The following is a 26,661-nucleotide window of genomic DNA, read 5'->3' as shown; positions in this document are numbered from 1 at the left end:
TGAACTTTGTGCTCATGAACATAAACAGCTTCTGTTCCTTTCAAAGCATTGGAAGAACAACCTAGTATATGCCTGCAGCAAAAATAAAGACAGAAAATTGGTGGAAAGTCTCTCTTCCCTGTCTCTCTTCCAAAAATGTTGATTTTGCAGGCATTTCAACCTGTTGTGGTATTTTCAGGCTCCTGAGGGTAAGGTTTTTAGAGGCATTTGAAGATGTCTGTAAGTCTCTGAAGATTTGGCTTGTAGGAACCTCAGCTTCACAAAAGACTGCATTTTCAGAATTATCTAGGAGATGAGATTTGAAAGCATTTAAGTGCCTGTCAGCGGAGGTAGGCACCTAGAGGGATTTCTAAAGAGGGATTCGAAGTTTAGCATCAGCATGTCTTTGAAAACCCCTCAGGGAGATGTAGGCATCTTAGGTACAAATAATCTCACTTGATTTGAGACACCTAAATATAGGTGTCTCGTCTAAGATAATTGTCTAGGCTCCCTTTGCAGCCAGTGGAGAAGAACTGGCCCATGCAGAAGACAATCATGGCCAGACCATGCATTCATACCATTCTAGATACATGTATTAAAGATCCAAGCAATAGCAAAGTCCTGAAAGCTCCATTCAACTGTGCCACTTTACAGTGACTTGAACTGATTTGTTGGTACATTATGCCTAATTGTTCCCCTCTCCCTAACCTTTGACAATGCCCTGTGAATGTAAAATCCTGATTCAGAGACTGTCTCTTCCAGATCTGTAGCAGAGATTCCCAAAAAGTGGCACACACGCCACAGGTGCTGCCGAGCCTCTACAAAGTGGTATGCAACACTTTCTGAGCAGCCTTCTTTGTGCACATGCAGCCTGACGCTGCTGGGAGCAGCTTCAATTCCAGCTGCCACTGCTGCTGGGGCAATACTCCAGTGTGCAAATCCTCCTACATTCCTCCAATAACAGAATAACAAACATACAGCATCATCAACTCCAGAAAGTAAAAAATCACAGATCTAGCTTCAAAATCTTTGTTTGGAAGAGTTCTCTCTGTGTGTACACACACGGTTAACAGTTTTACAGAGGTATATGCATACATGTGGAATATACATAGTTTGTATTGGCCAAGGTGACTTGTGGTCCTTGGAATATGTGTGGCTTGCCAGCTTTTCACAAGGCATCTGCTGCAGCGGAGCAGGGGCTGCTATGTAATCTAGATCCCCAGCCACACAAAGAAATGGTCCAGCACCGTTTGCCAATGCAACTGTTGCTGGATCAGCATTGGATGTGTCATCTGCTCAGCCTGGCTCCATCCCAGGACTCCATGGCAGGATCCCTTGGGTGACACCTGGCATGTCTCACTTGCAAAACCCACTCAGATCTGCCCTAACCTCTTTGAATTAATGTTGCTTGTATCTTAGTCTCTCAGTCATGTGAAGATTTTGTAATGTGCTACACAGGATCAGCTAAGATGACCTAATGACCTTGCGGCTCCCTTCTCTATGGCTGCACGTAATCAGAGAGCACACCAGGGGTGAGATGCTTCTCACCTAATTTTGACATCTAAGAGACACTTCTCTGAGGTTAAGGTGCTTGTCAAGACTTCCCATGATCGTCACTGGGGAGAGATCAGCTCCTCCCAGAAAGCTTCTTCCCTCCTGCAATGGTTATCTCATATTCTCAGCTGTAGAAGGACCCTACAGGACTGTCTTAGGTTCAGACAAGTCATTCTTAAGTGTTTAAGTGAGGTGAGATGAATTCCAGCTCGAGTGTATGGGAATTCATGGACCCTGCTGTGAGACCAGTCTTCAGTGCATTCAAGTCTGTTCTTTCTCCCACAGATGCGGAACTTGGATCTGCAGCCCTAGCTGTAAAAATCTTACAACTCTGAAAGCCTCTACTGAGGACCAAAGTGAAGGTTTCGGAAATTAGTCCATCTTGGACCTTTTAGCATTTTCCTTTCAGAAGGTATGGGCATGGATACTCCTGAAAACTCGGTGGAGTACAAAATTACACTGATATTTGGCTTGTACCTCCCGCAGATAGACATGATGAGTTTCCTGGGGGGTGATTTTTGCACTCTGGATTGATCAGTTTACCAGTAAGCCAGGGTTGACCCTCTGTTGGGTCTTATTAAATAACACACTAGTTTTACTTATGGATCAGTACGTGACTGCATTGCTAAATAAACAAGTGCCTTCTCCTAAAATGAGGGTACCATTGGCAAACTCTTAAAAATCCAACCCATAAAATAAACAGACTCCAGGAGTTACCTGTGACTCCCGCCACTGCAGTAACTTCAAGGTAACAAGAAGTCAATAAACCCCCATCAACAAAATCCCCACTGGGATCCAGCAACTGAGACTCTGAAGCAGCAGTCATCAAGAGAAACTAAGTGATTCAGTAAAACATTAAAGTTCCCAGAGGAACCATATTTGGGTTGCCTTGATTTGGTGAGAGAGGCAGCCCTGACCACTTAGCAAAGGCAAAACATAGGCCATTGAGGAGGCTTCTGTTTGGATAGTGTCTGTAGAGCCATTTTGCTATCTGACTTGCTCCCTGCCTGTGATTAGGCTATGGTATCATTCCTAGCTGTCTAGATGCCAAGGCAGAGGGACCCTGAGGAAGTGAGTACTTTCTCACCCTACACTAAGTCATTTCACTACTCGGGTAGGATTTGGTCCCTGTTGTTCTGTTCTCCTCAGTCTTGTATATCGCCAAGCTGATGGCTCATAGCACCTTCAGTTTGCAGCATGCAGTAATTCTGATTTCAGTGGGCAGAGCAAACCCTGCCTTTGCTCTAACGTAGCTGAGATCAGTAATTAATTCTCTCTTTTTCTGGGCTCTTTCAGCATAGGCAGCTTTGTCTGTCTCCCCCAACAGACTGCATACTCTACAGCAAGGAGAGAAATACCACCTCATAAAAGATGGCTGAGCACATCATTTCAGTGATCCAAACCAGCCATGCAACAGCCAGGACAGGTACATGTACCAAACAGAAAGGATTTAGGAACTAGTGGACTAGTCTCTGTCACTGCCTTCTCAGGTAGACAGATCTATTTACAGTTAGGCTTTTATGGCCTCCAGCATCTCAGCATCAGAGCATGTTGTAATAATTAGTACACTGATCCTTTCCACCCCACTGTCAGGTGGGGAAGGACTAGTTAGCTTCATTGCATGTATGGGAACCCCAGAAAACAGAGTATGTTCATCTCATCTTACTTCAGCTGTTTAGTCCAACTGATTATTACAACTGCCTGATAATCGAGGAAGAAAGGCCAGTAGCTCTGCAAGACTTTTCAGTCCATCTGATGCCATTGGGCAAATCTGACATTAGGAATATCCTGTCTCTCTCTGCCGATCAGTGATTTGGTCTTAAGCTGGGACCACATACCTAATGTTAAATGAGTTGAATCTCACCGTGAGGGAAACCTTGAGGGAAAAGGGTCCAATGCGTTAGAGCAGGGAACAAACCCAGCTCTCCTTAGTCACAGCCATGTGCTCATAGGACTGAGCCATTTTCTGTCTTATTTGTATAAACTGAGGGGATTTGGGTTTCCAGCATGGTAAACAAGGATTTAACTACTTCCTTCATCCTCCCAAATAACTTTCCCTGAAATTAACATGGTAAACAGAGCCCGCACTCTCAAAAAAGCCTTTCTGCTCAGTGTTGGTTTTGTAACTGATACTCTGCTGGAAAACAAGCAACTCAGATTTCTGCTAAAAACAACACAAGGGAACCTCTTAACAATAACATTACAAGCAGTCCTACACTCTGCTCTACTGGGTCCTGTGACAGAAGAGTGGACAATGCACCCATGGATGGATTTGTAATCCTGTGTGATAAAGAAGTGCTAGGGCACTGGCAGCACACAGAGAGCGGCATAGAGTGCCTCGCTCCCCTCTGGCTTTGTGCCCTGCTTGTCAGACAGGAGTGGACAGAGCAGCATCTAGCACCTGGGATCAGGAGCCAGAAAGAAGCTGTGGCCTCATGCTGGGCATGTGTGAGTTGCAAAGTTGGTGGCAGGAAAGGAGAGGGATGTTTGACATAGAAAGCAGGAGACTTGACAGGCTGGAGTATTTTCATCCTCAAACCATTTTGAGAATGGCTGTCCTGGTTTCAGCTGGGATAGAGTTAATTGTCTTCCTAGTAGCTGGTATAGTACTATGTTTTTGAGCTAGGTATGAGAAGAATGTTTTCAGTTGTTGCTAAGTAATGTTTACTCTAAAGTCAAGGATTTTTCAGCTTCTGATGCCCAGCCAGCAAGAAGGCTGGAGGGGCACAAGAAGTTGGGAGGGGACACAGCCAGGGCACCTGACCCCAAGTGGCCAACGGGGTATTCCATACCATGTGACACCACATCTAGTATAGAAACTGGGGGGAGTGGAGGTGGGGGGATCGCCTCTCAGGGACTAACTGGGCATTGATCGGCGGGTGGTGAGCAATTGCACTGTGCATCGTTTGTATATTCCAATCCTTTTATTATTACTGTTGTCATTTTATTAGTGTTATCATTATCATTATTAGTTTCTTCTTTTCTGTTCTCTTAAACCGTTCTTATCTCAACCCACAAGTTTTACTTCTTTTCCTGATTTTCTCCCCCATCCCACTGGGTGGTGGGGGGAAGTGAGTGAGCAGCTGTGTGGTGCTTAGTTGCTGGCTGGGGTTAAACCACAATAATGGCTTTCCACTAATGACATTTTAGGAAATAATAACCTTTGTTTGTAGTTAACACCCTTTAAGGCTTAACTGCACTGTGAACGTTAGAAAGTTGTTCTTTCAAATGAAAACTCTCACATAACTAGAGAATGGAGAAGTGGGTCTAACCTGCCTTTGCAGATTGTCCTTCCTTTCTGTCCCATAACAATGAGTGCACACAAATAGCTTGATGTATCCATAGAAACACAGTGGCAGAAATCAAAGATCAAGACCAAGGTGACGAGTAAGGAGGAGGCAGAGTCATAGACAGGAGAAGACCAGGGATTGTGTTACTCCTTTTGACTGGGGAGTAGTGAGAAACTTGCTGCTGATCACATAGTCTAGGAACATGTGTTGGAACTTTGCCTTCTAAATGTCTTTACTTAAGGTTAGGCCTAAAAACACAAAGCAGCTTACAGCACTTTCATTCATAGGTCTCAAAGGGTGCAGTGCAGAGAGGAGCATATGGTAATCCCTTACTGTAGAAGGGAAAACAATGGCCCGGAGTATTGTATCACTGAGTAGCCAAGTTGGGAATACCACCTGAATCAATCCTGTCTCTGGACAAAGCTGCCACTTCCCTATGACTACAACAGGTAAGTTTTTCGCAAGCTGGGGCCAGGTTTTCTTTGGCATGCTGCATACCTTTCCTTCACAAGGGAGCTGAGAATGAAATGACAGCTAGCAACCAGCCCTCAGCCAGGGCCTCACTGCTGCTAGAGGCAGAGCAGGGCCTGCAAGGAGAGTGTCTTGGTACAGTAGGACGGGAGTTCCAGCCAGGACGGCTGAGGTGAAAATCCTGCACAAATCCATATGAGACACCCCTGCAGCTCAAGACATCCATCAGCTAATCCTCCCTTTGGCAATCTCCCCACTTACCCTTTCCATCAAAGGAGCTTGGATTACAACGGCTGCTGTCTTAATGAGTGAGACTCTGAAGGAGGCTGGTTTCTCCGGGACAAAAAATAAAGTACTTTGAACTATCTGAATCACCGTGCCTCTTAAGAGAACCAGGCATTTAACAAACTGGTACCATGCTTCAGGAGGGAAGTGAGTACTAACCCAAGGAGCTGTGCACACAGACAAGTTGGGGCCAAGAGAAGCTAAGAGCCTTGTCTCATGCCACGAAGTAATCATGACCTGAACTGGGCACAGAATGGGCATGTCCCACCTTGCAGGTTTTTGAGCAGATTGTGAGGCCAAGGCCGTGGCCATTCACTGTCACTACAGACTTAGTGGTGTTCTTTGGCAGAGGAAAGGTGTTAACTCACGTTTCCTGGCTGCACTCCAATTTGGCTGACTATATTCTTGCTTGACTGACTTAAATTCCTGCCCCACCCAACAAACCAGTTTTGACTGTTTGCTGATTCCCCCAACCACTTGCTGTTGGTTGTGGAATGGCCCCTCTTTCACCCTGGAGTTCACTGCATTGTGTTGCTTAAATGATCTCAGGTTGTAAGGTTATCTACCATGACATTCCCTGTTCTGGAGAAGCACGTTTGCAAGATGGGTTCCCACCCTTTCCTTTCCAACCCTTGGAAGTGTGGCTGTCACAAGGAGAATGGTGGAGTAGGGTGTTCTCATGTGCTGTTGCAGAGCTGATGTGCTTAGAGGGGGCTTCCCAGTTTCTCAGTTCCTCTCATCACCGTTTTCCCTGTTAACTATCGGAACAAACTGTCCATGTCCCTCTAATCAAAGAAATGTGAAGTTAGCAAGAGGCCCCAAATACATTTCCTGGCAACAAGACAAAAGTAAGTCTACTGAGAAGTTTATGCAAAGAGAATATTTCTAGTGTATACAGTTCTGTCTTGTTCTCAGATGCCCATACCAAAGCAATTACTGTATGGGAGATGCCGCCTGGCTGGAAGAACCTGTTCATTCTGGGTCTGTAATGGAGTCTGTGAGGAGCTCAGCTTCCTGGTGTGGAAGAAGGTAAGTGTGTGTGAGGAATGGAGGCTGGGACATGTTTATTTGGGAGGGTAACTTTTCTGGGCTGGGAGCCTACTTTTTAATTTATTTGGTGGTCCGGGAAAATTCATCACATCACATTCTTCAGCTCCTGTTTCCACTGAGGTGATTACATCACCCCAGAGTCTTAGCTAGCTAACAGGGATGCAGCTGTATAAAGCACAGGCTGGCCGTTTCATGATGGCAGAGATGCGGTTTGTCCCTAAGACAAACAAAGTTGCACAGGAGAGGTAGAAGTCTGGGCCCAACCAGGGAAATGCAGATCCAAGGCCAACTCTGAACTTCGAGCCAGCTCACGGATGGTTTTTTCCATGTCTGCTTTTACCCCACCCTTGAGCTCCTCACATTGGATCCAGAGACACGTGTGGCCTCTATGTTCCTGTAAGCACAATGGCTGCTGTTTCTGGGTCCCTGGGAGAAATGCCCAGGACAAGTACCAGGGCTTTCCAAGTGATAACTGCAAGGGTCTGAGAAGCAATTTGATGGTCTGGAGTTGCAGGGCATCTTGGCTTCTTGACAGCACTGTATTTTGCAAAACAAGGATGAGGGATCAAGGCCCACAGGAGTTGGGGAAAAGGCTGAGACACAGGGTTGTGGTAAAGTGCTGAGAGCTGAGGAAGGTGGAAGGGGAGAGCTCTAGAATGTGGGGTTTCCATGGTACAGAATCAGTGGCTCTCCCACTCACATACTCACTTTTTGGTGTCTTCCCACATGCTAGCATGAATACAGGAGAAAACTTGGTGTCTGCTGGGTTCCAACCCCTTGCTATTCAAAGGGACATTGGGGTATTTACTCGTGGAGTCTCACAGCACCTCTGAGAGGTGTCCAAGAATTTTACCACCATTTCGCTCACAGCGGTGGTAAAGCAGTGCAGGGAATCGCCTTTCACAGCCAGAGAGTGCGGCAGTGTCAAAGCATCAAAGCCAGAAGGAGAAAACTTGGGGCTGCCTGGTGCTCAGCTGACTGTGTTCTCCTCCAGACCCTGCTGCTTCCTCTGTGGAATGCTGAATCTGCTTCTGAAACCCATGTCTCATGTTTCTAATGTATCTTTACACCAAAATCTTAACAGCAGTTTAAAACTGGCATAATTTGTTTTGATAAAATGCATCTCTAAGCTCTTGCAGACAGGGATTCTGTTTTCAAAAGCTGAACTGCTCCTCCTGCAACGCAATGCAACCATACTCTCAGAGAGTTAATAAATCTATGCGTGCCCTTTAAAAGAAGAAATCAGGAGGATTTTTTAGATGTTTTTAGGCAAAGGGGTTTTTTTTCTTTTTTCTTTTTTTTCATGCAGCCTCCTTGGTAACCAGTTAAAACAAATTCCTCCAGACTGTAAACTAGAGATAATGGAGTTCGCCTTTAATCTCGGTCCACTACAGATCAAGTTACCTCTTAGAAATTACTTATCCTGGCCAAGCAAATGAATTGGAATTGATGTTCTTAATTGTTTTCTAAATTGCTGTTCCCCACTCCCTTCCTCCCCTTCTCTCCACACAGCTGTTTTGCATCAGAGTCTAGTCTAATGGGTACTGTCACTCACACGAGGGGGTGAAGTCATGTGGTCATAAAAGAGAAAGATTGGGGGAAGAGAGGGAAATACCACCCAGTACATTATCTGGCTGTGACACACACAAATTGAATAGAAATAATTCCTCCTAGGGGGCTAGTCCCAACAATGGACACAGTTCGGTCTTGGGCTAGAAAAATGTGGAGACTCACTCCGTTCTCTGATACTCGTTTCTCTCTCACAGAGAAGGAAGATGATTAAAGTGCTAGTTTGGGACACAGGAAACCTGAGTTGAAACTGCTGACTTTGCGGCAACCTCCTTTGTCTGGTTTTGTGCAAGTTGCTTTGTTTATGCCTTAGTGGCTGCATTTGTAATACATAAATAATACAATTCCCTTCCTTTCTCCTCACGGCAACAATGGTCTTTCGTTAGCTGTATCTTACAAAATAGCTTAACCTGCTCTCCGCCTCCAAAAAGTGCTTCAGTACTCCCTGTGTTTACATATATTAGTCTCCAGCTCACTTGGAACTTGTGTTTGCAAAGCCTTTGGACTCTGGGAGCATCAGGCCAGGACTTAACACCAGAATCCCATTCCTCCACATCCTCTAAAGTGGGGACAGGTCTCAAGTCTTAAGCAGGAACCATCTCCTGAGGATATTCTGCTCATATAAAAATCATTCCTGCATGTGAAATGTATGCAAACAAACTATTTCACCAACTTCCGCGTCCTGCCACTACGTTCCCTCCCAACCTATAAATGACTAATAATCCCGGTTTTGCTGCCAGCAGTTTTCCAGAACTCAGCTGTTCCCTTTCAGACCTTGTACTTCTATGGACTGGCAACTGTTTTCTGCTCATCTGTCCATTCAGAGTAGAACGTAAAAGAGCAGAGGTTATCCTCTTCTTAACCTCTCCCAGAAGGTCTTTCTTGACAAACAACAGTCTTCACTTACTCTTGTTACACTGTCAAGTTAGTTTTCTGAGGGAGTCCAGGGAAATGGGGAATTTGCTGCCCACATAAAATCCTGAAGTGCCTGCTGGGAAAGCAGCAGACTTTTGGGTACCTGTTTGTAATATCTGAGAACACTGTCTAGAATAAGTCCAAGAAAAAATGGCAGGAAAGAAGTTTTATACAAAACAAGTTAAAAAATCATGCTAACTGCTGGAAGTGGTGAGGAAAGCCAACTATTTTAAGTGTGGAGACTTTTTCCCTCCTTTTCAGTAAGGAGAACATGGATTGCTTGGGCTCGCTGCGGCACTGCACACAATTATCAGGTACCAGATCACTGTTGACATTAGCAAAATCATGTGCATTTATTTTGCAAATGCTAGCCTGTGGGAGCTGCACATTTAGCATTCTTCATAACTGGAAAGAGACTCTAACACTGGCTGGCCTGTCCTTACAGACACAGCCACTCTGTTTAAGCAGCCTTGTTTCTTAGGAAGTGTAATGCAAATAGTTATGATGATTCATATTAACATCACAGTGCAAATACCCTTACCTCCCTGGAGAAAGGAGAAGGAAAAGAAAATCTACCTGTGACAAACCTTAGTTACATGCCTGGGAGGTGACCTGATGTGGTTATAGAGAAAATGGTGTGAGAATCCAGAGGGGATGGATTTTGCTTTGCTTTGCTCTTCTGCAATTATTCATCTCTGAAACAGGTAGGGCCAAGAGCTGGTCACTGTCCTGGAAGGTGCAGGTGTTGGGTGTTGTGAGTGAAGTTTTCAAAAGCATGAATGTGAGTTAGGAGCACAACTTCCATGTCTTGAATCAGGTACACCTAGGTGTCTAAATCTGGGATTCATTCAGCTGTCTAATAGTCTAAGTGTCCAGTTCAAAGCTAGTTTTCAGAGATCTCTCAGAACTCAGGGTAGCAAGACAGGCAATTCATGAGGCTGATACATCCTGCCCATCACAGGCACTATGCTAGAAAGCTAGTTGCTTCTATCAGCAATCCCAGGAGTGGTCCCTCACCTCGTTCTGTCAAAGTGATCCAAACCAGCAGACTTAGTATTTAAAGTGACTAAGTATGACTGTGGCTCTCAGGAGAATGACCTCTAGGAAAGGATGGCTACAAAAACGTGTAGGTAGGCAGTAGCATCCTTTTTCTGCCTTCACATGCAGGCACTATTTTTAAGTCAGGGAAGGAAAGCAGAAAAAAGGTGATTAGAGAAATACTCAGGAAGGAACTCTGACCTTCTCATCACAGCTTCCTTTTATCACAGGAGGATTTTTCTAACTGTTAGAGCTAGAAGCTGAGATAGAAGCTAGAAGCTTGAAGCTTTTTGCTTCTTACCACATTACAGTAAGAAGGAATCTGCAACCAGAATTTTGCTGAAGAGGTGCCAGGAAGAAGGGAACCCAATGTGCTTTTCTGTAGCAGTGTGAGCTAATAGCAGGAAGGAGAAAAAAGTCATTTATGTCAATGAAGCAAACAGATGTGACCCTTAGATGGTGCTACCCTTGCTGACATTAGGTACTTGCTGACTCCTTGAATAGCCCCATTCAAATCAATGTAACTGCTCTTGGAGCAAGGTTCTGCTCAGTGTTAATGAAGATGTCAGAATCTGGCCCATGGGGAATAAATGCATTGAGCAAGAAGAGGCTCTTTTATAACCTCTTTCCTACAACATGTTTGGAGGCCTACATCTGCAGCTGGTTCCTATCTCAAAGCCAGGCCAAACCAAGCCCCTCTCACCAGAAGATGCAAGCGCGACTAGACTTTTGGAAGTTCAGCTCCAGATCCAAACATTAGGCCTGATCCAAAGTCGATAGACTCCCACTGACCTAAACAGACATTTGGCCTGAGCCTCCGTGACTTGGGCCCATCCTGACACAAAGCAATACATGTTACACCAATACTACTGGCATGCCTGGGCCCATGTCTGTAAGAATCTGATCCCTTTTCTTTTTTTTCCTCTTGCTTTTAAATTTTTTTTAGGGAAGGGATTGGTCTCAGGGAGGCATAAACTCCCTTCTTTTCCATCCCTGATTGAGTATCAAACTCCTCCGCTGAGATTTCTCCATGGAGACATTGGGTTTTCCTGGCAGGCAGGGTTGCAAACTACTCAGCGGAATGTCTACAGCTCTGCAGCTCCAGAGGAGCCAGGAGGCTGGGCATCCCAGCCAAGGGAAATACTGCTGTCGTCCCAAGAACACTTTCATGGAGTCTGAGGTGCATACTGGATTAGAGGCGGCTAAGCTGGGTTCTTGGGAGTTTTTGTTGGTTTCCTTTTTCCCCTCGAAAATCTAAAGCACAGGGAAGAGAAATCCACAGACGAGGAATCTGGGGATCCTTGTGGATGTTGCAAAATGTGGTTTGTTAATGGATCTTTTTACTTCTGATACTTCTGGCTTGTTCGACACATACGCGCACATACACACATACAGAGAATAACTTGGCAAGCTTGTGTTTTCGTGGCACAGCACCAGGAAATGGGAGTTCCCCTCCCAACAGAGAAGATCAGGGCAATGAGGCAAAGGTGGGGAATCAGACCCAGCCTGAGTCTCAGTGGAGCGCTGGCCCGGACAACTCTTACACAAATAATCTCCAGGAGCTCTGAACCCATGCTTCATTGTGGACACAGACAGTGCTGTAGCAAAAACAGACTGAAATTGCTTCTCTTTCATGGCATCTGTAGTGTAAAAATGGTTTTCGTCCAAGACATTTGTGGTCGGAAAATCCTGACACCTCATAAATTATCTTAGAGGCGCAACAAAGCTTCAAAAAGATGAAACTCAATGCTGAGGTCAGCAGGAATTTTTTTGCATCTTCTGCAGTGGAGGAGCGTTTTCAGTCTCAGAAAAACCACCACAAAAAGAGGCAGCAAGAAGCGAGAATATTTCTTGGCATGAGAGCCTCAGTGCTCAGGGGAGTAAGGCGTCTTCTATTATTTATTTTTGGCCACCTCTGCGTTCACACATCATCAGAACATGATCCAAGCGACCAGGGGCAGCCTGATAGCGAGGTGGCTGCTGCGGTTAGGTGACACTTCCTGGTCCACCCAAACACTCAAGCTAATTACCCTTGCATAGTGCTGGGGGCTACATGGGTTGAGCACCTTCCAGGATTGGTCTGACAACACTTTATAGGTGAGGTGGGTGCGGGATAGGGATGAAGTACTGCAAAACCACACTAGGCTTCAGTGGGAGTTTGCAGAGAGCATGGAACAGTGTTGCGAGGAATGGTTTATGGTCTCTATCAGCTCATACCCATAAGCAGTCAGTTGGCATTTTTTAAAGCTGTTTTCCTATTCCTCTTGACTACAAATGCAAACCCACTGCTGGAGCTCTGGCTGCCCTGCTGCATGAGGCTAAGCAGGCTGCTTAATCCCTCACACCTTCCAATAACTATATCTAGTCTGAATGAGGACAACTGCCTGGCAGTTTCCCTTGGTCTCTTCTTGGATGTTTCTTCTTTGCTATATAGAGGAGAGTTTCCTTCTTCCATACAAGAACAAGGTGAAGGAAGAGGACGCCGAGGGTGATGTCACACACGGCCCTTTTTAACACAAGAACTTCTGCAGGTTCTTAATTATCATGTGTGGGTATTGGGGTGGCAACCAACTGCCCTCTGCAGCACATCAAACCCCGTGTTGCTGAAAACAGAGGGAAATTGAGGTGGTGCTTGAAAGGAGAATAGACACCTGGTGTCCAGGGTGACCTGTGGCTCCCCTCTTGTGGTGTGTGGCAGGAAGCACCTAGCCAAAGCCAGTTAGTTCAGGAAAGAAGGGCTTTTTTTGTGGGGTGAAAAGTGGAAGAGATGTTTCTAAGAAGGCAGAGACTCTTGTCTCTGTCAGGAAGAAATCATCTGTCCTGTAGCAGGGCCTGTTGCTGTTCCTACCAGCCTTACATATGCTGCCTTACATAACTGCTGCCGTCCTGATCCATGCCCAGCTTTGCCTTGGCAGGGCTCATGGCAGGAGGTCTGGTGTGCTGTGCGGTGCTGGAGTTGTGCCTGGAGCCTGGTGAGGGCTGCTTGGGAAAGGCAATGCCCAGGATGTGACAGCCAGCCCTCCTGCAGGGTCCCAGCGCAAGGGGGATGCTGCTAATGTAAAGCCAGTTTTGCAGGCGGGAACAATCCCCCCTGGGACAGTGGGTGTTAGGGTCATTACTTACCCCCCTTTACTGAGTGATCATCAAAATGGCTCCATTTTAATCTGTAGCATTGCCTGTTGCTTTTCTGTGTCTTATTTTGGAGAGTGAAGTTACAGGGTAAGATAAGAACTCCTTTGCATTTCTGTGAGTGGACAAAACTTTCAGATTTAAAACTTCTCTCCATATGTTCAGCCCTCCAAGTCCCTAGCAGGATCTGACCTCCCTGCCCACTTAGTAAATCAATGGTTTCTAAGGCATGTAGAACTGATTTTATGGCAGCAAGATGCATTTCACTAGATTTATGTTATTAAACTGGAGGGGGGGAAGCCTCCTTTTATTTGGGGCAGTCCTTGAGTTTTACAGGCTTGTTTGAGTAAGTAATTATTTTGGTAATGCTGGGGCCTCCTTTATTGAATCGTAAATGCATCCTGAACAGCTCTCGGAATAACAAGCAGACCTTTCCCCGAAAGTCTATGGATTGCCCTGATTAGCAAATCTGAACATCAGTAGTTTACTCTCTGATTAGCTTTGCTGCTGAGGGTTGCCTTGATTCACTTCTCTGGGGCTACTCACAAGATTAAGTGTGTATGTAAATGTTTGCAGGACCAGTGCCACATAGGAAAAAAAAAACAACCCAAAAGCCGTTTCTTTGGAAACATCCTCTCTGACCATGTTAGGAAAAAGGATCAGATAATTGGGATCTTTATGATGCTTATTATAAAAAATGTTCTGGAACTAGTTCAAGCACCAATCAGAAACCACATTGTTCCACTAAATCACTTTCAGATGCCATTTCAGATACAGAATACAATTACTCCTAGTTTAAAAATATAAATGTTCCCTTCATAAAACACACACACACACACAACTATTTTAATTTCTTTTATTTTTATCTGTCTTGGCTGGAGTTCAGGCCTTTCACAGATGATCTATCAACAGATTTTATACCATTTCTTTCTGCCAGGCATTGTGCAGAGCCCACCATAGGTGCAGAAGAGCTCTGCGACATGGACATTATTAGGACTTCACATACAAAAAAGCTCTTGCCCAAGCTGGGGGGCTGGAGGCCCAGGCTTGGATGTGTATATGCTTAAGAAATCAACTCAAAGCAAAACCTGGAACAAAGATTCTGCCCAAATGTTGCATTAAAAACCCACCCGGGATGCCTGGAGGGGTTCCTGGGTTGTCATTTTTTGTTACTGGATAGCTATGGGTTTTGTGAAACAAACTCCCTTCCCTATATGGTGGCCGCTGCTCACGTGCTCTCCTTGTTGTTAGGAGAGCGTGGAGGCCATCTATAATGAGCTCAAACTGGGAGTCTGGCCCTGTTCGTAATCAGGGGACCCACCCGCCATCCCTGCTGTTTACATGCAAGCGCATGCTGAGGTACAGGCAAACAGGGAGGTGTGAAAAAGCTGGAGGGGGGAAAAAGCTGTTACATTGTGGGCTGGATGGGCTGGGTACCCTATGCTCGCCTGGGGTCGGCACAGCGTGAGCCCGCTGGCCCGACACAGCCCCTGGTTAAGATGATTTAGCGTTGGCAGACACATGCAATCTCCTTCCGAGTCAACACTCAGACAGGCACCTCCAGAGGGTTTCTCAGCCTCTCTGTAAGGTGTGACTCATTTCCTAGGAGGGAGCATCTCTGCAGAGAGGTATGGAGGGAGCCAGAATAACTCTATAGCTAACCCCAGGGCTTTGGTAGGCAGTAAGCTGGCTGGAAAGGGTTCCAGTCTGCCCAGTGGCAGCCCTGGGGCAGGCTCCTGAGCCTTGTGCTTTCATGGTGTAGCTGCTGGGCTGCACAAAGGACTTTTCCACCTCGCCAGAGCACCAAGCTGCCTCCAGGTTGGGACTGTCTGGGACATTTCTAATGGAAAGCTTTGCTCGTTGTCAGGAAATCATCCTTCGTCATTGCTGAAACCCTTCTTGAGAGTGGTTCTGTTTTGGTGAGCCCAGCCCCAGCCACGAGTCTGCGGGAGCGCAGCCTGCTCTCCTGCCAGCCGGCTGTGTTGTTTTCCAGGGTTTGGGGCCCCTGTGCTGTATTCAGTCCTGCTGTGGGATGGGAAGCCCACAGACACCTGGAGTGTTGCCCCAGAATCCAGACAAACCCCCCCCCCCGAGATACCAGATCCCCAACAACCTGGCAAGAAGCCCTGGGAACCTGGGATCAAAACAGGGATAACAAGGCTTAGCTTTCTACCCCAGGGCTAGGGATGCTTGAGGATGCTGCCATCTTTCAGATACTCCATGGGCCGTCCTTTTTTTAAATTTTTTTCTGGGGCAAGCAGAGGGATTTTTCAGCATCAGGGCAATATGGGAATCCTGAGAGCTGCATTTTGGAAAAAATTTATATGGAAACATTTTCATACTTTCCAAAACAAAAGATGCTAAGGGGTTTGTTACTAAGGGAAAATTCCTCTGCTAGTTTTGCAAAGGCTGAGATTTCTGAGTTTCCTTAGCCGCCGTTCATAGCTTCTTTAGGAGGGCCTTAGTCCCGACATTGAGAGGAATGGCCTCTGAACTCAGTGGTAGCTTAAATACAATGTGTGAAATCCTGGCCCCAAGGAAAGCAGTGGATTCCCAATGATTGGCACCAGCAAGTGAGATCAGGAACTCAAGCATGGGGCGTTAGCTGACGTTGCTTGGGCCTTGTGGTGGACTAAGGGAGCTGCTCTGAGCCAAATTCTTGGCTGGGATGACCAAAGGCCGCTTTGCCTCTGTGTCTCTGATGGCTGGGAAGCAAAGTTTGAATGGAGAACAAAGCTATTTCTGACAAATGGATGTTTAGGCTGATGTAAAAGTTGAAGAAGCATTTTATAGCAGTCTGAAATAAATCTGAGAGAGCGGATTTTCAGGAGCACAGGCTGTTCTTCCTACCACCACTGATTTTGCAGTGGGAGCAGAGTCAGGCTGATGCAAGGTGACTGTGGAAATTTGACCCTCGGTGCTCAGGATTTTTAGCATTTCTGGCCAGAAGACTGGAGCTCTTGCTGAGATGTGATGACTTCTGTGATGTTTTGTTGTTACAACAGAGCCATAGAGCCTCGTTCAAAGGCCAGGACCCCCCTGTACCTTGCTACATCCCTAAAGAACATCCCAGAGATTTTTGATCCAACTGGGCAATACCCTACCCAAGTCAAGAACAGCTACAATCCACTTCAATGAGTATTTTTTAATTATTACATATTAGTGTCATTAATCACTGTGTTTTTCAGCAAGATGGTTGTGGCCTTTGCTGCAACATGCTGATTTCTATTTAAAAGAGAGGTTGCTGACAAATGTTTCACAACCCTTGTGTTACGATGCGCTTCTTACCTCAGGGATGCAAGTTTGCTCTGCAAATGGGAAACATTTTTCACTGATGTGATGGGGAAATGTTACAGATCCTGATGTTGCTAGCTAGAGATGTGTTATCAGGTTTGGGGCTATTCATGAGGCACTAGTCATTGGTAGCGTGTGATTATTCAAACCTCTCAGGTTTTCTACTTTTCAAGATTATATTCTAACCCTTCTGATTACAGAAAAATTTCTAGCACAATGAGAGAACTGCACTTGAAAGCCTAACAAAACCTAGAAAGCCAGTAAAAACGTGTCACATTTCTTGTTCTTTTCTTTTTCTTTCTTCTTTTCCTTTTCGTGCCTGCCTCCTGATTCAATACTGAGGTTTGGCAGCATAAAAAACAGCAGTGGGAAGAGAGCCAAGAAGTTTGTGCAGACGGGTTTAAGCTGCGGTATCAAAGGTGCAGCTCCACCCTCAGACCCAAACATCACCAGAATTCAGTTTCTGTTCACTCTGATGGTTGGGCTTGAGCTCTTCTGCACAACAAAGAAAGCTTAATTCACCTATGTGGAGGTGTGGAAAACCAAGTGTCAGTATTTATTAGCAGCAGTGGGACAAGTGCCGTGTTTCTAGGTATGTGCCTCTTCTGGGCCTTGCTCCTCATTCCACAGTAACATTGAAAATGCCAGAGGAAGCAGAAGCAGCAGGAGCAGAGGTAATGGGCTCAGAATGGTGCCAGAATGCCACGGGTGTGTTTCCTTGAAAGCTGCCCATGGAGAGGGCCCGTCAGCGTGCACCAACAGACCCATATTTCATTTGCACATAAGAACCCGGGATTGTCCTGGGAGGCTGCGTAACAAATGAGGCTCCATGGTCCGTGCGAAACCAATAACAAATACCGCGTTCCCTCCTACCAAGAGATCAGAGCACAGGGGGGTGCCTGCAGCAGAGGAAAGCTGGGACAAGCACAGAACAGCAAGGATGTTTGTTAGTTCTTCATTGTATCTCTTACCAAGCGTAACTAACCGCACCACCATCAATCGGGATTGTGACCATGGAATGAACCCAGTTTGGGGACCTACTGGACATTTTTCATTAGAAGATTTTTAAACAAGACATGTTATTTTTTGTGCAAATATTAAAAAGTACCTGTTTTGAGTATTTTTTCTGGAGAAAAGAAAAGCAAAGAAAACCCAGTCTTTCCCAAAATGAAACATTTTTATAATGTGAGAAAGTTCTGTTTCCATAGTTTTTGAGTGTTTTGAAATTCCGTATTTTCCAAAATGAAGTGTATTTGGTTATAGTTTTTGAATGTTTCAGAAAATCAGTGTCAAAAGTGGAACATGTGTGCTCATATATCTAGCAATATAGTTTGACTATGAGAAGTTTATTTTCAAAATATTACCTCATCACCAATACAGAATGTTTTTACCCATTCTGGAAGAGCAAAGGAATCCAAAATCATGGAAAAATCTCATGAGATGGAGGACCAGAAAGAAGAGGAAGGCAGGTGGCAATGAAGAGAAACAGAGGAGAAGTCTTTACGAAGGAAACAAGAAGGCATTGAGTGAAGAACCACCAAAGTTAAAAATGGAGCAAAGCAGGATGAAGCTGCTTGCAGGATAGATTCCCTGGTGTGGAGAAGTGCTGCATAGGAGGATGACTCTGGATAGTCCACAGGCCTTGACCCAAGTTCAAAAGGTTGTGCAAGAATGTTGATGGCAAGGAGGATGGGGATGCGGTGAACGCTGTATTGCTTTGTTTGGATCTACCTGTAAGTTAAGTTTTATGCAACCTACCATAAAAAGTAACAGTGCAAAAAAATTTTGCAAAGCCTCCATGTCATGGGCTTTGACTGTCACGTGTCACTGAAGAGATGATCCCTAACTTAGAGTTTCTACAAGGCTGCAGGGGTGGGGATATATGTGCTTTGATTAGTAGTGTGAGCAAGACACAGAGGCCTGGAGGTCTGGTTTCCGTGGAGTGGTATCAGAGCTCCTGGGTTCAGGATGTGCAGGGAGGGCTCCCAAAGGAGACAGTGCTGTAAGCTCCAGAAACCTAAGGAGCACTGTTCCTGTGCGCTGCTGGGAGCCTGGAGATCATCCAGAATAGGGGCAGAGCCTAGCTTGTAGCACGACAACTTCTCCACGGCCAAATACCAGAGTGGGACCGACAAAGGAGGAGGATGAAGATGACGTGCTTTACTCCCAGCACCTCTCCGTCACTGGCAGGCAAACCTGTCCCCAAGGGCAAATTCTGCAGAGCCAGCTGCAGCCATCCCCCTCTGCAAAACACACACACAGTGTGGGGTTTCAGAGGCTTGCAGGGGCCTTGAAAACCACCTCTTGGGTGTGCTCCAATCTTGAATAAACACTTCAAGGACACCACTGAGGTCCCCTGCCTCTCAGGCAGCACGAGCCAAAGTGATAAAATTGGAAATAAAACCCCCAAAACAAATACAGAGGAAAGAGGGAGAAAATGCTGTGAGGCCCAAAGGGCTTAGGATGTGGGTACTGCTGGGCTTAATTGTCTTCTTCCTTGCTCTGCAAGGAGGAATGTTGCTGGGACAGTGTTGCTGTCTTTTGGATTGTTACTGGTTGGGGAGTTTTTTCATATTTTTTTCTTCCCCCAAAGCAAACAGGCAAGTGACGTAAAGCAAATGGAATTGCGGTTCTGAAGTTGGGAAGTTAGAGATGATCCCAGGCTGCAAACTTCGGATCTGGGTTTTGAACCTCCTGTGTAGCACAAGGCTGTGGAGGCCTTCAGCTGGGCTAGGTCTGCTGCGTGGAAGAGGGGTCGAGTGGCCAACTTCAGAGTCAGGTTCAGGTTTGGATTCTGAAACAAACCTCCCTCACCAAAAGTTCAGGGTTGTTCCCGGAGGCTCAGGAGGGAAGAGCAGATTCCAGCCCTTCTCCTCTAACAGGTCTTGGACTTACTGTAACAGTTCATCTGGGCCCCTAATGAGGAAAGCCATCTTCTTTGTGATGACAGTTAAATATGTGCTCAGGCTCATTCCTCAATCAAAGGTTTACATTTTATTAGGTTTAAATTATTTCTGTACTGTGGGTGCACCCTGATTTCACAAACGTTGCAGGCTGTTCTGGTTTGGAACATGTGGAAAACTTCTAAAGCAGGTAGATGTCTTTTCACAACCTGCGACCTTGTTTCCATTATCAGCGTTGAATCCACACCATTGACTTGTTCTACAGGGGTGTGAGGGGCTGGAAACATCTGGGAATGACACAAAACGAAAGCCTCGAGCTCCGATAATCATTGCAAATCTGTGATTGCTCCTTGGTTTGAAAGCTGGAATCCTCCCCAAACTTATGGGCTGGCTGGACTGTCCATCAGATGGTTGGAAAGGAAGCAGTTATGATTTGATCAATATTTCAAGCAAATCAGTGAGGTTGATTAAAAGTGAACTCTGAGAGCATGTTTGCATTGTGGGTTAGGCGCAGAAGAGATTGCTTCGAGCTCTTTAAGCTAGGAGAAAGCATTACAAGTCAATCACTCCTCCTCATCCTCATGGCCTCCACAGGCACAAAGTTGAAGGGCAGTTCAAGGATATGGAGCTGGTACGCACAAAGTAACCCCAGAGTCTGTGATTGACTCAGGTCAGTGAAAGAGGAGTAAAGGGAGTGCAGTTATTGGGTAGGAAATAGGGTCCATGAAGCATGCAGAGATTTCAGACACTGGGATTTTTTGCAACATTTATTGGAACAGACAGGCTAAGAGCGCTGAGGGATAAAGGATCCCAAATCAAACAGCCTAATTGGTCTCAAATGGAGTGAATAAGGAACTCTCTCCATCCAAAATGGGTCAAATTGCATTTTAGAAGGAGATCTCTGAAATTTGAGTGGGAGGCCTGGATAGAAAAACGAATGGATGAACTCATAATTGACGTGGATTCCATTATGGCTAATACCTGTGTCAGAGCTGCCACTGAATATGGCCTGCAAATCCAGTCTGGGGGAATTCCCTTTAGAGATGTGACCCAGGTGAAGCAGACTATTTGCCATGAGCCTGTGAGGAACTGAGACTTTAATTGCAAACATATGGCTGGGTAACTTTCCAGCAAGTGAAAACTGGGGGATAGACAGAGACCTGCTCTGAAAGAGATGATCCAGAAGGGCTTTCACTATCTCTGATCCTCATAGTGGGTTTCTGTGCTCTCATATCACTTTATGCTGAACAGAAAATTTTAAAGAAAGGAAGCATGATGTCAAAATATAATGTTGGCACAAAGAGCCCAATGATTTTTGGAAGAACAAGGGTGAAATTAAGTTCCCTGTGATTTTACTTTGACATAGTTCCCTGTTTGTGTCTTCTAAAAGGCAGCAGTCTGATCTTCAGCTTGCTCCTGTCCTGGAGATGACGTAAGGTGGCTTATGTCGTGAACAGTTCTGCCTGGGGTCAGTTCCAACCTGAGAAGATGCCCTGAAGGACAAGATCATCACCCACTTGTGATGGGGACCAGTGTGGCTGCTTAAATTGCCCATGCTGGTGTTCAGCAAGCAGGGTGAGTGCACTGCAGCAAGGAGGACCTGGGCACCAGCTCCTGGATCTGATTGATTGCTTCCAGGGGCAGTAGGGAACACCTCTCGCTCCCACATCCAGGATAAGGATCAACAAAGGTGTCTAAGCACAGGCAGACCTACAAGGTAGCTGAGGCAAAGACCAAGGGCAAGGGCCTGAGTTTAAAGGCAGCTGCCATGTGAAGTGAGGAAGGTCCGTGTAGAGACTGCTCACAGTTATTTCACATCGTTTTTCACAGCAGTCTGATCCCAGCTTGCAGTTGCACTGTATCAGAGCTGGCCTGTAGTGCAGATGGCCAAACCCCAAGGAAAGGGGAGAGGCTGCAGAGTTTTTTGAGGGCCTTGGGAATGCAGACTGTGGGTTTCATCTTATCTGCTGTTACCTCTTCTGACTGTCCTGAAGGTTTTCCATGCTTTGCAGAATACCTTTAATGCTAGGAAGTCCGTGTGTGTTTGTGCTTTCCTCTGGGACCTGGAAGCATGTCCTTATGCATAAGGAGGGGCGTAGAACTATTATTGTGGGTGACTGGGAAAGAGCGGAGGTGAACAGGGGCTGGCATTGATCACAAGAACAGAAGGGATGAGCTCAAGGGAGTTTTCTTTTCTGAAAGTGTTTTTGTCAGGTGACCTTGACAGGACAAGAACTTAACAAGATCTACCTTGCGGTTGCTAGACAGGAATGTAGCTGGGTCGGTCGAGTTTTGTTAGGTTGCACGGCATCCTCTGGGTCCTGGCTTGGGAGAGGCAACTCCTTGGTGTCACAGATGGCCAGTTCACGTGGAACTTGGGCCTTTTCAGTGCTGAAGTCGTTTGACTCCTGGGTGTTGGAGGCTCAAGTTCTGGAGTGATCTGAGCAAGGCCTGTACTTGCTGTAGAGAAGGGATTTCTCCTTCCTTCAGCAGGCATCTAGGTAAGGTGAGCAGCACATCAAATGTCAGCTGGGAGGTTGGCTTTTGGAAGAGAACCAAAGATAAGTTTGAACAAATATGGCAACCTGTGAGTGCTGTTTTTGTGTCCATAACAACACTCTTCCATGTGACCTAAATATTAAGGTTTGAAGAGACGAAGATTGTAAGTAACTTACAGCCTAACTGCTGCTTTGTGATGATGTTTAGCAGTTCACACAGGCCAAAGCACCAATTTTGGTCAGGATAATTTTTTTAAGAGCAACGTCTGAGACATCTGTGGCAGAGGCTCTGGTTATGCCGAGTAGTCCTGCAAATGAAACCAAGAAAAGTTGGGTATGCAAAAACTAAGGCATTTGACAGTAGATGTTCCCTAAACCGGTGACCACATGTCTGAAAAGGAAGATTTATGCAAAATGGGAAGGGAAGTTTCATAACAGCACTCTGTAATAAAATAACAAGTGACGTATGCACACATGTACACACACACACTCATTCCAGATAAGATCAAATATCCAACACTCCAAAGATGAAACACTTTTCTATTTATTTTTCTCCTTCTGACTATGAAATATAATTTTTCTTGGACTGACAGTTCCAGGCAGAAATGCTGTAGAGAATTCTTTCAACCACTGCTGGGGGTGAGCTCTCTCCTTTGTCTGTACCAGTGTATGTACCCCAGGCCTTTCCTGCCTGTAACTCTTCTTGCATATCCCAGTCCTCCTGCCCCTCAAGTCCTGCTCTCTTTGCTCTATGCATCCCTTTCCAGGACACTGGAATGCATCTCCACTTAGATGTTCTGTTGTCAGTGATTTTAGCAGATAACACAGAGATAGGGATTGGAGTCGAGCCGTCAGACCAATGGTGGGATCTGCTGGAAGGGAGGAGATGCAGAAGGGAGAGAGAAAAGGAGGTAAAAAGATAGAAGTGGAAGGGAGGAGAAGTGAAAAGGGGAAGGTGGAGATGAAAGAGAAGGAAAGGATAGAAAAAGCAAGGATCCCAAAGAATGACAAATTACTTCTCTGAGCCATGTTATATACTGCATAATTTCTAGTAAATTGAAATATTGTTAATCTATAAAGGCTGTATTGTTCTCTTTTTCTCTTGGCCAACTACTGCTGACGTCAGCAGGAACTCTGCTCTGGGCTGAAGAAGTCGAAAGCCTAGCAAGCAAGCCTGGCACCCAGACTGGAGCTGGAAGTGGGATTTGGCCTCTGGTACAGAAAGACTTTGAGGACTCAGACTTAGAGGAACCCAGGGAATGTGAGGCTGTCGGGCAAGCTTCAGACAGGAGCTTTTAGTCAGTGTTTCTTCTACAAAAGCTAATAAAAATACATCTTTAAATCTCTTCCAGGAAGATGTCAGAGCTCTCCTGCAGAGTTAACGTGCCCAACACAGAGACCAGCTTAGTCATTATAGGATAAGGCATAGGGGTTTAAGTCCTACTAGGAGTTTGTATATAGAATCATAGATACCCTGGAAGCTTACTAAATGAGGTGCTGCTTACTCTGTGATGTGTATAAATGTATGTGTATGGGTATATATATATATATGTATGTGTATATCATGGTGTATAAGCTTATGCAGCTATCTGTTTTCTCCCAATAATTCAGTAATTCTGCCTTCAGCTTTGCAGACTCCAGGATCCTGGCCAGCTGGAGCAGGAGGGGCTGCCAAGTCCGTCAGGTTGATGGAGCCAACAGGCTGCTCCACCTGACTGTCTGGAAGCATTCTTTTGCTCTCTTGGGAGGTTCTGAGTGCATCTCCATTTCCTCTGAAAGAAGGTTCACCCATGACTGCCAGCATCTATGTCAGGTCTTCTTTCCATGGGTGCTGCGGCTGCAAAACCTGGAGACTCGTGGCTCTTCTTAGCACTGCTTTAGCCATCTCCCAGCTGCACAAGCCCTGAAAATTTCCAAAATGTAGCTAACGAAGCAGATGAAAAGACACACAGGCTTTTGGCTAGTGCTATAGCTGCTTTACAGGGATAGAGGGGATAGTCTTCTCAAAAATTCTTTATATCTCACAACCTGGTGAAGACAGTAACAAACCATATTTTTCTGCTCTTTTAAAGGAGAAGAACTTCTTTGTCAACAACTGAGAAGATCCTGAAGAAGCCCAAGGTGCATGAGGAGGTAACAAGGGGACAGCTGAAATTTATGTTATTGTTAAGTTTCTATGCTAATCTCAAGAATGATCGTGCTGAGAAAGTAAATCCTTTGCAAATGGTCATGAATCTCTGGTATTCAGGTGCCCTGCAGGAGAGATGCAGAGACACAGAAAAGTTTTTCACCACTTGATCTCAGCATGTGGTTCTCATCTGCTGCTGTGTTCTGCCTGCTCCTTGCCCGGGACAGTGTTCAGAACTAGTGTATTTTCAAAAGTGATCCATATAGGGGAGAGCAAGGATATTCCTGTTTTCCCCCCTGCCCAGGCTAAACAGATTGCTCCAACTGCACCTCCCCTTCTGAGTCCTCCTCCCAAGCACAGGTGAAGGGTGGCTCTTCACAAGACTTGGAAGCAGAGGCTTGCACATCACTTGCATTGACAGTTCTGTTATCCATCTGTAGTCATGCCCTGCTGTTGGACTGCCTAATGGATAGTGTTGTCTCTTCCTGTGTTTCAGGCTCATTTTACAGCTGGAAGTGCTAGCCTAAGTGCTTACACAGCAGTGAGGTGGAGCCCCAAAACGGGAGAGGGGGACAGCAGAGAGAAAGGAAAGATAGAAAAAAGCACCAGCAACAAGCCCAGGAAGTTCAGTGAATGCATAAGCAGTATCTTCAGTGTGTGCTTGTGAAATATGTAATATGTAGCAGCGAGTAGCCTTACTGGTTCTGGCTGACTCAAACAGTAAGTGTCTCTTACCTGTCATTAATATGTGAGATGTTCACCCTGGCAAGGAAAGCTGTCACTTTTTGTTCGGCTCACTGTAGCTTGTCATACATAGAAAAGACATGCAACTCCATGCTCTTTCTGTCCTCCTTAACACAGAGGTTCCCAAACCATGGCAAAGATCCCTGTCAACCTTCTTTATGTCTTTTGGAGCACTTAGACTTTTATTGTTCAACTTTGAATAGAGTTTTTAAGAATAGTTGGTTCTCCAGACCAACTACAAACTTTTATAACCTTGCCAGCCAGCCATGGATCAAGGGTGGGAAGTGCTGTTTTGACCAAAAAGGTGCCAATTTTTATTATTTTCTCTTTGATTTTTTAAATATAACAAGAATTCTGCTGAAGAAGAACTGCATGTAAAAAGGAGCTGAGGATTAATGAAGAAGCAAATGGGAGATCTTTTTTTGCTTACGTGGAAAGGGAGCAAAAATAAAACGGCTGCTTGTGGAAACATGGAAGGTCTCCAGTGTAATGAATAATAATTTCAAATATATTTTCTGAGATCTGAACAGTATTTATATGCAAATACTATCTCAGAAGGTAGTGGAAAAAATAAGTTTTCCTAACATTGGCTGGGAAACAGAATTTGCAGTTCTGGAAGACTTGCGATTTCCATAGGAACCAGATGAGATGAAGTAGAAAGACTTAACAGAGGTGATTAAAAAGTATTTTGTACTGAAAACAAACTTTCTAGCTGAATGACAGAAATTACATTTAAGGGAGCAAATGGCTTTCTAGCAAGTTTAAAAAAACATGCCAGTATCTGCCCTTTGGTGACTCTGTGTTAGGAAGCCTTAGAGAGCAGAGAGCTCAATTGCAGAGCACAAACTTAGAGGAACCATGGGAACAGCTTTTGGGTGTCACATCGAGTTGGTGTAAATCTAGTTTATGCTACCAGACTTTTGGGGCCTGGTAATATTCAAATGCATGCAAACCCCCACCCCCGCTTCATAAACCAAGACAGGATCTTCACTATTTTCACTTGCTCTAAACAGTGGTTGGAGGTGAGTGATATGGGCAGAACACTTCATCCCCACTGTCTGGTGTTTGGGAATTTTAATGAGAGAAGGACTTATGGATGATATCCTGCATTAAAGATTTGCCTAATTTTGTGTTTTGTTTTGGTTATTATAGCAGTAATAATTTTGTAGTTTCTGTACTCACCTTCCCAAAGAAGGGAGCCATTACAAACAAGCAAGCTACTTCCTCTGCTATTTCTGTTTTATTTTATTAGTGAGCTAAAAAAAAAAGCTTTGATCTACCCTCCAGCTTGATATGTAATGAGATATTTTCATCAAACTCTGCTCTTGATTGAACTCATTAATCTCAGCAAGATTAACGCAGATGTGTGTTCTTATGGGTTTCTGGACAGTCAGATGGGATCTTGCAGTTAGACCTTGCTAGTGCGAGTTCACTGGACACCACTGCAGGGACAGAGATCTTTCTATAGAAAATTCATTGCAAGATTGGGGCATAAGAGCAGATGCATTTGGCCTGAAGCACAATTAATTAATGCATGGCTAAAGCTTGCTTATATGTGTTGGTCCTTCTCCCATTGAAGTTGATGCAAAACTCCCATGGAGTTCAGTGAAGTGGGATGGAATCTATACAGAAGTTATTTTTCCCAGAACAACTTTGCAATAACCAGTGGATTTGCGAACTCCTCACTCTGACACATTGAAGTAATTTGGGACTTTCATTCCATTTTGCTTTAATTGGACTTACACTACATCTGAGTCTTCCTAAGTGGGTTCCTGTGCCTAAAATATGTGCAGGCATGTTTGCACTCTCTGAGG

Source organism: Haliaeetus leucocephalus, unplaced genomic scaffold (genome assembly GCF_000737465.1).
Source record: "Haliaeetus leucocephalus isolate CR32 unplaced genomic scaffold, Haliaeetus_leucocephalus-4.0 Scaffold76, whole genome shotgun sequence".
In the NCBI taxonomy this organism is placed as follows: domain Eukaryota; kingdom Metazoa; phylum Chordata; class Aves; order Accipitriformes; family Accipitridae; genus Haliaeetus; species Haliaeetus leucocephalus.
The sequence above is the reverse complement of the archived record's forward strand: the minus strand, read 5'-3'. Positions refer to the sequence as shown.